This window comes from Anolis carolinensis, chromosome 5 (assembly GCF_035594765.1).
Source record: "Anolis carolinensis isolate JA03-04 chromosome 5, rAnoCar3.1.pri, whole genome shotgun sequence".
Classification (NCBI taxonomy): Eukaryota; Metazoa; Chordata; class Lepidosauria; order Squamata; family Dactyloidae; genus Anolis; species Anolis carolinensis.
Window position 1 is genome coordinate 80,928,869 of NC_085845.1, and position 12,679 is coordinate 80,941,547.

Below are 12,679 nucleotides of genomic sequence, written 5' to 3' on the forward strand. Positions count from 1 at the left end.
ATAAGCCGACCCGAACATAAACCAGCCAGGATCCTCACTCAAGTATAAGCCGAGGGGAGCTTTTTCAGCCCTAAAAAAGGCCTGAAAAACTAGGCTTATACTCGAGTATATACAGTATGTATTATACATTCTGGTCTAAGCATTTTGGGAAAGGAAGATTCAGCCTATATACATAGATAATTCTCCAATTGCCTAACAAAGCTTGGCCATATTTAAAATACAAATTGTGCTCACTTGTGCTGATGATGATTTAGCACAGGTGGGTGTCTGGCGATGCTCTCCCCACCAAGAAGGAGGGGTTTTGGCTCGCTGTGTGAGCACCAAATTCACATGAAATCAGTGTATTAAACATCATTTTAATGTGAATTTGTGCCAGTATAGAAGGCCCCTCAGATGAAATACACCAATAATTCATGGGTTCAATGTTTTTAATTTTCAGGGATGGTTACTATAGATGTTACCTAAACTAGTGATGTGAACTTTCTGGAACAATTAGAACAAGCAAAAAAAGTCTGGTAAATTTTCATATGCTTTTAAAAAAAAAAAAAAAGATGAAACTGGAAACATTATATTTTTAGATCACTAATATAAAGAGAAATATAGCTTACATATAAAATGTCAGCAATTTAACTTTAACCAGAAACGACTATTAGAATACTTTCAGTTTTTTGATAATAAAAAATTCTTCCACATAGGTCCCTATGCTTGACTGTTATAAAAGATCACTGCTTCTGAGAGCATTTTTTACTTTATTTGGATAGCATGGTGGCCTGGATATGTCCAAAAATATTGCCTTAGAAATGCACATGGCCTGCAGAATGCATGATTCATGGCCAATGTACATGGGGCACAGAGGTTAAGGATGCTGAACAAACACTATATGCTTAAAGCACTGAACATTACTTTGTGACATCTTAACACAAGACTATAAAAGGAAGATGCAAATATTTACTCACTATGACTTAGATCAAAAAAAAATTCAGTGGTCCCTTCTTTTCCACATTTCATCTGTTTTATGATTAATGACATGAAAGATCATTAATCAATGATAAGGAGTATAAACTCTTCAGTATCTACTACTTCAGACAATTATCCTTTTTATAACTCCTCATGAGAAACATAATAATCCAGTCTGGGTTTTGCTTCATTTGTTTAACCTGGTGTTGGAATTCATTAACCTACAAAAAAAAGTATGCAATAGTTAAAAGTCAAAATATATTTTCTCGTATAAAAGCAGAATTATAATACAAGCCTGCCAAATTGAGGGTCATAAAAACTTTTTAAAGAATGTATGCTGATAATGGTTTTGTAGGAATCTGGTGTTCTAAACTCCAAAATGACTTCAGATTTGCTCCATAATGTACAATTGTTGTTGCTTTGTTGTTACTGTGGTTGTGGTTTATTTATACCAGTGGTTCTCAACCTGTGGTCCGTGGACCACCAGTGGTCCCCAAGACCACTGGTGTAGCCTTACCATTACTACACTGTTGTAACGAGAGTGACTCTCGCGAAACCCTCTTAGAGTGCCGAGACAATAGGGATGTAGGGAGGGGAGAGGTTGACTACCCACAAAAGGCATGACAACAAGCCTCCTAACTGCTGCTTGTCCTCCTCCTCCCTCCCTCCCTCTGAGCAGAGCCGTTCCATGTGGCGCCTGGAAGTGGGGACACCTTGGTGTCTTCATTTTAGGCCTGTTCCTGAGGTTAGTTGGGATGCTGATTCAGAAAATTGGAAAGACCACATCAGCTCTAGATTATTAAATATGGTTTTCTGTGGGCAAGCAGATGGCGACTACTGGGTGGCATATGTTCTGCATCAGAAACTAGAGCTGATGTGGTCTATCCAATGCAATTTTCTGAATCAGCAACCCAAATAATCAAACTGAATCTAAAGTTGCCCAAAAACTGATTAGTAATTCTTTTGGTACTAATGTTGGAGAGTAGTCCCTGGTCATAGTTGTTCCTGGTCAAAGTGATTCCTGGTCAAGTATTCCCTGGTAAAAAAAAAAAGTTGGGAACCATTGATTTATACATTGCCATCAAATGTACATGGTGCTTTACAGTAAAATATGCAAAACAGTTGGTCCTGCCAAAGTTGTACTATCTAAACATATGTGTGAACACATACACACACAGAGAGAAGGAGGAATAACAAAACACAAAACTAGTAATTTAACTACAAAATAAACCATCTAGATAAAATGTAAAACACCCCAAAACCATTATAATACAAAGCAAACTGATTAATACATGTAATCAAAATATGCAAGAATATAAAATAATGTCAAACTAAAATTCTAGAAGTTACAAAAAACAAAAATGTTTCCACTTGAGATTACAAAAAATATGAATAGAACAGTTTTCAAAAGTTCAGAGGTGATTCCAAGAGCAGTGAGTGAGAAAGGACAAAGCTGAGCCAAGGAAGAGGAAACCCTTACTTAGGTGAGAAGCTTAGAATGCGTAAAATGCTGTTCTCAAGCAGGCCAGTAAAAAGAAATAAGGACTGAAAGTTGGGGGAACTAAGTTGTGTAGGGCTTTGAATATTAAAATGAGACATTTATACTGAATCTGAGCACCCTTCTTCCCAGTCATATAACCCAGAATATCAAGACAAAAAATCGTACAATATCTGCTTTAATCTAAGTTATCTGAGTCCACATTGCCATATATTCCTGTTCAAAGCAAATAATGTGAGATTTTGTTCAGCTGCGTGGAAGGGGCCCTAGAAAGACTGGGGAACCAATGCAGAGATATCAAAAGTAAGTAACACAATTAAAACTATAGGCTAAAAAGGTGATATAAGGGAAGACCAGTCAAAACAAGAGTGCAGTAGCCAAGGCGAGAATAAAGAATGAACTATGGTCTAATATACAAAAAAAAAAAAAAAACCTCCCTGCTTTCTTCAGGGAATAAACTGGATTTTATATGGCAGTGTAGATGGCACCTTAGTAGAATTATTCAAGATAGCTAATGGGGAAAGGAAGAGAGAAGGCTAAACATGTTAAGAAATCAGATTCAGCTTTCATGTTGTATTCTAACATACATACTGAGAAATTCCAGACAAGTAGATATAATATTATAGTATTAAAAATATACAGTAGCTTTCATTGTGGAATGAATGCTGCATGTTTTTTATTAGTAGTACAAAGATAAAGATGAATTTCAGGTCCCCCAGCAATAAAGCAGGATAGAATCATTGGTACCATTAAAAGAACCTGCTAAAGATACTGACCTCAAGACACCTTGATGCAAAGGATCATATTCTCTAGATTAGAAAAACCTCAGCTAAGAACTCTTTTCTAGTTCACCATCATAACAGAGGGAAGAGAAAGGTGTTTTTGAACCCCATGTTAAGTTATTAGCTTTAAAAACTTTGGAGGAGCATGAAGACTTCCTTTAGAATTTATCTACATACAGACAGGTGTCAATCTAGAAATAAGTTACTGATGTTAAGAGCACATATCACAAGAGCAGACTGAGATCTTGAAGCCATGTAATTTATGTTATTACCTACCCACCCCTATCTTCTTACAGAAAAAAATTAAGTGTGTGCAATTTTAAATACACACCCTGGGTCCACCGACATTACAGATTTTAACACTAAATTCCTGTTTTCTTGATTAACTGGTTAAGAAATTTTAAATATCACTATCAAACCTACAATTAAGTCAATAGAAACAAAAATTTAGTCTTTAGTTATCATGAAAAACTTCATAGCTCAATTTAGACAATGAATCAGAAACATATTCTTCAATATCTTATTTCCTTTTATTTCTTTAGTAAATTGAAATATTATTGCATTTCTTCCTCCACCCCCATTTTCATATGGATTTTCAAAGAGATCTTCTTAAGTTTTAGTTAAACTTTTGATGTATTTTTAGGCCAATTGCTATAAAGAATAGAAGGGTAGATCATGTAAAATCTAATCATGTTTGTCATAGGCCTCTGTGGTTTATATTTCTACATTTCATGTACAGTGTTGCATGAATTGATGCAATACTTTAGCAGCTGTGGACAATTAAAGTACCAAGCAAGAGGCTACGAACACTAACATACAAGTTCTCTGGACCCTGCTTTGGCCTGTTGTCACCAGGTATAAAGCTATGGAAAAAATACCACTGTAAGACCAGCATAACTCTGACAAATATTTGCCATGACAAAAAAGTCTTTAGGAAGGAGGAAACTTATTCCATTTTCAGCACTGAAGGATGTTGTACACTTTTCAAGTCCTAATTACAAAATGGTCATCTTCACAACTTGCCAGATAAAGAAATTTAAACCAGACATTTGCAATGTCAGATAGCATTAAAATCATAATTTATTTTTAAAATCTGTCCACTCAAAATTAATAAACCCTTTAAAAATGTTCAAGTGCAAGGGACATTGACAGTAATTGATCAGTCTTCATATTTATGTTTTGCAAAACAGAAACAAAATGTAAATAATAATCATCTAGAGGTAAATCTTATTTGAGCAATCAGTGTTTTATTCAACTTTTACTTTGCTAAGTGGATCAATGACATGTGGCAGCTTATAATGTTCTTAAAGGAATATCGAATCATAGAATCATAGAGTTGGAAGAGACCTCATGGGCCATCCAGTCCAACCCCCTGCTAAGAAGCAGGAAAAGATAACCTTGTACACGATTTTCCTGCAACAAGCATGATTTTTAGACTGAAACCTAAAAATAAACAGCATTTAAAAAAAACCCTGTGATGCTGCTACTTATAAACATTTATCATGTAAATCTATGCCCCACTTTTGTTTTTAATGTGATCTAAGGTTTTGATTTCAAAACTACTATTGAAAGTTGCTAAGAAGTAGCCAACAATTTTGCTTTGTGACAGTAACAGAATGAGCATACTATACTATTCAATCTACAGATCTGCAAACAAATACTTCGAAGGAGAATGCAACATATTTATGGGCACTGGGGACATTTGTAAGAGCAAATCAATATTTTCACAAGAATTCAACTTGTACTCTTTGTCATTTATAAGAAATTATTCATGCCTTAGTTTTATTCAAACTATAATTACAAATAGTGGTAAGAAATGGAACTGAAAACCATGCTACCCTAAGGCTCCTTCTCCACTGCCAAATAAAATCCAGAATATCAGCTTTGAACTGGATTATATGGCAGTGTAGACTCAGATAATGTGGATTATCTGATTTAATAATCTGGATTATATGGCAGTGTAAAAGGGGCCTAAAACAAAGTTTCTTAAACTGTGGGCCATGATCCCATTTAGGGTCCACTAACTGAATGATGGGGTTGTGAAAAATGTGTATAGCTTGCCACCTGGTGGCTACTTCAAACATTTAAGTGAATCTGTTAGCAACAACATGCAGAAAATGCCTGTTTTACTTCATAAAAAAGGAACACCAGTCAATCTTGTTTAGAAACCCTTACAAATGCTGGTTTTGTTTGATGGTTACCTTTTCAAATTCAGAAATACTTCCCTTCAAATTTCTGATGGGAAGTATTTCTGAAAAACTAAGTCGGGTTCATAACCCATACTTTGTTGAAATCAAAAACATTATTCACCTACCATTAAAGTTCAATAGGAATCAAGTCTCAAATAATTCAACATGGTTTGTGACAGCCACAAAACGAAGCTTCTGGAGAATAATAACTAATTGCAAAAGCACCATGCAATTAAACAGGAAATAACACTTTTCAAACCAGGGAACAGAAATTGTTTCCCAGTTTTGTTACATAGTGTAATATTATTTTTTTTAAAAATGCATACAAAATATTGACTTACCTATGAAAGTAATAATAGTGCGTTGGATTTTTTCACACATTTCTTGCTACATTCATACGCCGAACAAAAATACATTTTATATATTTTGTATAACTTGTAATGTTAAAAGAACACTAAGAGGAATGGAAGTGTTTGGAAAGAATGTTTCCTCACTTTTCTGTGCTCATACATGCTTTAGTTAACTCTATGCTTTCCCTAATCCTCTCAATGAGTGAGCTTTCACCTTCACCATTGTCACCCGCTCACCGCTGTGTATATTCTGATTTTAATTTTTAAAATGTGTATGTCACAATATATATTTATATGCTGTTTATGAGGCCCTTGGAACCATAAGAAATGCAAAACAGGCAGCCCCCAAGGTTTAAACATCCGACTTACAAATGATTCATAGTTAAGAATGTGGGTGAGACAATAGGAAGTGAGAGAAATCTACCCCTCAGAAGGGAAATTCACTCCTGGAAGAGTTATTACCATAGGGAAAAGGTGTCCCCACTGAAGCTTTATCACCAATCCTTGTTTCCACAACAAGCCAAACTTTTCAAAATCCAATTCTCAAGGGAACAGAAAGTGAGGTGAAATCTTCTGAATAAGGGCACGACACCAGAACAAACCCAATTTGCTTATGATATCCAAAGCTTGCATGTACGTATGTGTGTGTACATATACATAATATACATATACATATATATGGTTGGAGTTACGCTTTAAAATGTACTTGTTTCAACTTACATACAAGTTCAATTTAAGAACAAACCTACAAAACTAATCTTATTTGTAACTTAGGGACTGCCTGTAACTCATTCTTAAATTGCCCCCCCCCTTAAAAATCAAATTACCTCCCACACTGGGAACCAGGGCTCTAAGCACATCTCTCCCTTTCCCATAAAAACCTACAATGTGTAGGTTAACAAACAATAACAAATCTCCAACGAATACATTCATGAATACATACATACATAAGAAGACTATAACTCGAAAATGGTACCTTTAGTACAGGCGATGTCGTTTCAGTCTTCACTCTGGCATTGACAAAACCTCCAGTGGCGCAACTCTATTTGGACTGGCACAGAAGTATCCCTTAATCAGAGCTTGCTCTGTAGCTTTTAAGTAATGAGGAAAAGCAAGGAGAGCCAGGTTTTCTGCTTTCAACTGAAATATAAGAGTCAGCACTGCCAGATAATCTGGAGGCCCTTCCACACAGTCATATAAGCCTCAAAGGAAGAAGCTTCCACCACACTCTACGGCAGTGAGTTCCATTGCTGAACAGCTCTTACTGTCAAGAAGTTCTTCCTAATGTTCACAGAATTGGAAGAGACCACATTGACCATCTAGTTCAACCCCCCCCCCCCCCCCGGCCATGCAGGAAAAGCATAATCAAAGCTCTCCCAACAGATGCCCTCTGTTGAAAAGCCTTCAAAGAAGTCATACAACAACAAAAAGCAAGACAAATCTATGGCAGAGCAATTAAGTCCATGAAACCTGTAGCACCTGAATGCTATGACGTGTACAAATATCTAGGATGACACACAGTCCACTCCTCCACACCCTACGGTAAAAGGGTAGTATGTATTTGCATTATTTACATAAAGCAAGCATAAATAAGACACCACAGAGATACACCCATTTCATTCCTCTACTGATGTTGGAGGAACGTAGTAAGTAAAGATTCTAAAATATGAAATTCTTCACATTGTGTGGATGTGTGGAAATGTTACAGTTTGGTGCCACTTTAACTGCCATGGCTCAATACTGCAGAATCCTGGGTGTTTTAGGCTGGATCTACACTGCCATATAATTCAGATTCTCAAAGCAGATAGATAGACTCAGTGAAAATGATTTTCAATTGAAGATACCCAAAACAGAGAATCTGAAATGTGACCTTCAAACTGGAAAAACAATTCAAATGAATGGACAACCACTAAAGAAGGCCACCGGATTTAAATACCTAGGGTCTCTGGTCTTCATAGATAGCAACACAATGCCAGACGTACGGTAACGAATAAATGCAGCCTGGTTGAAATGGTGGCAAACTACTGCCATTCTGTGTGACTCAAAAATGCCTTAACAACTCAAGGCTAATATCTACACTACAGTTGTCCACCCAGTAGTCAGCCCTCTACAGAGTGCTGGCCAGCAACAAAGGAACACAAACAAGCCGTTAACACAATGGAAATGGAAATGCCGAGATGGACACTTCTCAACCATGTGCCAAATGATGACATCTGTCAAAGACTAGGAATAAAAGCAATCAGCAAGAAAATGCAGCAAGCAAGATTACGGTGGTACGGCCATGTCATGAGAATAGAACCAACACCAGTAGCACAAACAGCACTGCATTTGGAGATGGTGACCAAACAAAAGATGGATGGACACCATCAACGAAGACATGTGTGCTGCCAACCTGAGACCTGAGGAAGCCCAAACAAAGCCCTGTGGAAACTACAATCACAATGGTAACCCGTCAATGGGTCAATGCTTGCTCCATCAATGTTTAACATTTACACAAATGACCAGCCACTGCCAGGAGGGACAGAAAGTTTCATCTATGCTGATGATCATGCCATCACCGCTCAAGCAGGGAGTTTTGAAATGGTTGAACAGAAGCTCTCCGAAGCTTTAGGTGCTCAGTAAGCCTATTACAGGGAAAATCAGCTGATCCCTAACCCATCTAAAATGCAGACATGTGCTTTTCACCTTAAGAACAGACAAGCATCTCAAGCTCTGAGGATTACCTGGGAAGGAATCCCACTGGAATATTGCAGCACACTAAAATACTTGGGAGTTACCCTGGACCGTGCCCTGACTTACAAGAAGCTCTGCTTGACTATCAAGCAAAAAGTGGGCACTAAAAATAACATAATACGAAAGCTGACTGGTACAACTTGGGGATCACAACCAGACACAGTAAAGACATCTGCCCTTGGACTTTGCTACTCTTCTGCTGAATACGCATGCCCAGCGTGGAATACATCTCAACACGTGGCTCTTAATGAGACATGTCGCATTATCACAGAATGTCTATGCCTCACATCACTGGAAAAATTATACTGTTTAGCTAGCACTGCACCACCTGACATCTGTCGGGAAGTAGCAGCTAGCAATGAAAGGACCAAGGCATAGACACTCCTGCCCATCCCCTGTTTGGATATCATCCAGCACGCCAACACCATAAATCAAGAAATAGTTTTCTAAGATCTACAGAGACACTTGCAGGAAGACCTCAGCAAGCGAGAGTCCAAAAGTGGTAAGCTAAAACCCGGAATCTCAATAAGCGTCTAACGCTGGATGAGAGATTCCCTCCTGAGCACACAGGAGACTGGGCCACTTGGAAGGCGCTCCGGCACCACACTCTGGCACCACAAGATGCAGAGCCAACCTTAAGAAATGGAGCTACAAAGTGGAGACCATGAAATGTGAATGTAGAGAAGAGCAAACACCAGGCCACCTATTACAATGCAGTTTGAGCCCTACCACATACACAGAGAACCTTCTTATCGCAACACCAGAGGCACTACAAGTGGCCAGCTACTAGTCACAGAACACTGAATTTAATGCCAAGTTTTATAACTTTGTGTTCTCAAATACATTACAACTTGTACCCTCAATTCGCTTCTGACACGATAAATAATTAAATGGGAAAATAGCTTAGAAAGAAAATCAAAGCAAATAATCCACGGCTGTTTCCACACAGCTGAATAAAATTCCACATTTTCTGCTTTGAACTGCGTTATATGGCATTGTGGATTATCTGCCTTGATATTCTGGGTTAAATCGCTGTGTGGAAGGGGCCCACATTATCTGCTTTGAATTGGATTATGAGTCTACACTGCCATATAATCCAGTTCAAAGTAGATAATCTGGTTTTACATGTCAGTGTAGATGAGACCTTAGGGCCCTTTCTGACAGGTCCTATATCCCAGGATCTGATCCCTGGTTTTCTGCTTTAAACTGAAATAGAAGAGTCCGCACTGCCAGATAATCTGGGGGCCCTTCCACACAGCCATATAATTCAGAATATCAAGACAGACAATCCAAAATATCTGCTTTGAACTAGGTTATTGGAGTCCACATTGCCATATAATCCAGTTCAATGTGGATTTCATACAGCTGTGTGGAAGAGGCCTGGGATAAATAGAAAACAAGCCCCTCCCACACAGCTGAATAAAATCCCTCATTTTTTTGCTTTGAACTGGAATATATGGCAGTGGGGACTCAGATAAACCAGTTCAAAGCAGATATTGTGGGATTATCTGCCTTGATATTTGGGTTATATGACCCTTAGGGCCCTTCCATACAGCCCAATATTTCAAAATATCAAGGCAGAAAATCCCACAATATCTGCTTTGAACTGGCTTATCTGAGTCCACACTCATATAGTGTGGGATTTTTCTGCCTTGATATTCTGGGATATAGGGCTGTCTGGAAAGGCCCTTAGTAGAGGGGGTTTTTTGGACCACGGCTCTCCAACTCTCACACAGCCATATAACCGAGAATTGGTTTATCTAAATCCACACTGTCATATATTCCAGTTCAAAGCAGAAAATGTGGGATTTTAGTCATCTGTGTGGAAGGGGCCTCCAACTCCCATTAACCTTAGCCGGGCGGAAAAGTCAATGGTGGATGGGAGTTGTAGTCTACTGCTTTCCGCCCCTGCCTGAGAAATGAGGGGCTGTGGGGTGTTTGGCGCCCACAACGTTCAGGGAAGCGGCGCATATTTTTGATGTTGTACGACTGCGACGAGAGGGAAAGGGGAGTCTACAAAGTACAGCGTTCTCAGCGCCTCGACGACAAGACGCTAGGACAAAACGACGACGCACTTTACCTCACTGCCGTCTCCGCCTCATTCCTTCGCGCTGCCAAGGGGCTGCTGCTGCTGTTGTTATTGTCTCCGGCGGCGGAAACTTCGGAGCTCGAGTCGCACGGCTTTGAAGGGCTTAAGCGCGAGTAGGCCTCAGTTCCGCCAATGGCCGTCGAGCTCCACCTCACGGCCGGACGGGGAACTGCAGCAGAAGCCAATGAGAAGAAGACGCCGCTGCTTTGGCGCCCCCGCCTGGAGCGTTTGGGAAGTGCCTTTCCTCTGGGGCTGCGGGAGGCATTAACCTCATTATAGGGTTGCTGTGAGTTTTCCGGGTTGTATGGCCATGTTCCGCCCACATATCTGGCAGGCATCTTCAGAGGTTGTGAGGTCTGTTGGAAACTAGGCAAGTGAGGTTTGTACATCTGTGGTGGGAGAAAGAACTCTTGTCTGTTTGAGGCAAGTGTGAATGTGGCAACTGGCCACCTTGATTAGCATTGAATGACCTTTCAGCTTCAAGTCTGACTGCTTCCTGCCTGGGAGAATCCTTTGTTGGGAGATATTAGCTGGCCCTGATGGTTTCCTCTCTGGATTTCCCCTGTTTTGTGAGTGTTGTTCTTTATTTACTGTCCTGATTTCAGAATTTTAAAAAACTGGTAGCCAAATTTTGTTCATTTGATGGTTTCCTCCTTTCTGTTGAAATTGTCCTCATGTTTGTAGATTTCAATGGCTTTTCAGTGTAGTCTGACATGGGGGTTGTTAGAGTGGTCCAGCATTTCTGTATTCTCAAATAATATGCTGTGTCCAGGTTGGTTCATCAAGTGATCTGCTATGGCTGACTGAGAATTCCTGACATAGATGTGGGTGAAACATCAGGAGAGAATGTTTCTGGAACATGGCCATAGAGCCCAGAAAACTTACATCAACCCAGTGATTCCAGCCATGAAAGCCTCCAGCAATACAACCTCATTTTAATTTTCAACCAGAGATGGACAACTAGCCTTCCTGATTCCCCCCTTCCCCTTTATTCCTATAAAGCCTTGGGCTGTGTATGTAATGATGACGGATTATGGGAACTGCAGCCCCCAAATTGCAGTCTTCTTCTTTCTAAACTATTTTCCCAATTGGCGGGATTAGCATTGTGACTGTCATTTCCACAGGGCTTTATTTTCCACACAGCTGTATAAAATCCACATTGAACTGGATTATATGGCAGATTATATGGCCAGTTCAAAGCAGATATTGTGGATTGTCTGTCTTGATATTCTGGGTTATATGGCTGTGTGGAAGGGGCTCCAGATTATCTGGCAGTGCGGACTCCTATATTCCAGTTTAAAGCAGAAAACCTGGGATCAGAGCCTGTCTGGAAGGGCCCTAAGGTCCCATCTACAACCAGATTATCTAATTTGAACTGGATTATATGGCAGTGTAGACTCATATAATCTAGTTCAAAGCAGGTAAAGTGGATTATCTCCTTTGATCTTCTTTCTAAGATATTTTCCCATTTAGCGGTTAGCATTGTGACTGTCGTTTCCACAAGGCTTTGTTTTGGGCATCCTCAGGTCATAGGTTGGCAGCGCACATGTCTTCATCGATGGTGTCCATCCATCTTTTATTTCGTTGCTGTTCTGCAATCTTCAAATGCAGTGCTGTTTATGCTACTGAAGTTGGTTCTCTTCTCATGGCATGGCCATACCACAGTCATCTTACGTCCTTCATTTTCTTGCTAATCGCTTTGATTCCTAATCTTTGCCTGATGTCATCATTTGGCATGTGGTCAAGAAGTGTCAAGCCAAGATCCATCTCAGCATTTTCATTTCCATTGTGTTCATGTTTCTTTGTTGCTGGCCAGGTCTCTGCCCCATATTGGGCTACTAGGCAGACAACTGTAGTGTGGAACTTAGCCTTGAGTTGTTCAGGTATTTTTGAGTCAAGAAAAAGCCAAGAAACAGCTACAAGATTTCCTCAATGGTTTTGGTGAAACAAAAAGCATTTGCTCCAAGTTGAAAAAGAAGAGGAAAGGAAATGGAACAAAAATTACCTGACCTAATTACACAGAACATAATGGTATAGTTCCCTTCTCGCTTTCACTGCATTTCACTAATAAAAAGGATGCT

At 39.4% G+C, this 12,679-nt stretch overlaps 1 protein-coding gene across 2 annotated transcripts in view; it reads right to left on the bottom strand.

The window, feature by feature from the left end:
• n4bp2 (NEDD4 binding protein 2) overlaps positions 1 to 10,747 on the bottom strand; it is a 37,864-nt gene extending 27,117 nt beyond the window's left edge. The window contains exons 1-2 of one of the 2 annotated variants that reach the window (XM_062981668.1): positions 10,590 to 10,747; positions 957 to 1,178 (exon numbers count right to left, since the gene is read on the bottom strand). The gene's annotated coding sequence lies outside the window, so the exon portion shown is untranslated. Of the gene's footprint in view, positions 1 to 956; positions 1,179 to 6,752; positions 9,980 to 10,589 lie in introns of those variants that run through there. The other variant, XM_062981669.1, reaches the window with a different exon arrangement.
• Between the last annotated feature and the right edge of the window lie 1,932 nt (positions 10,748 to 12,679).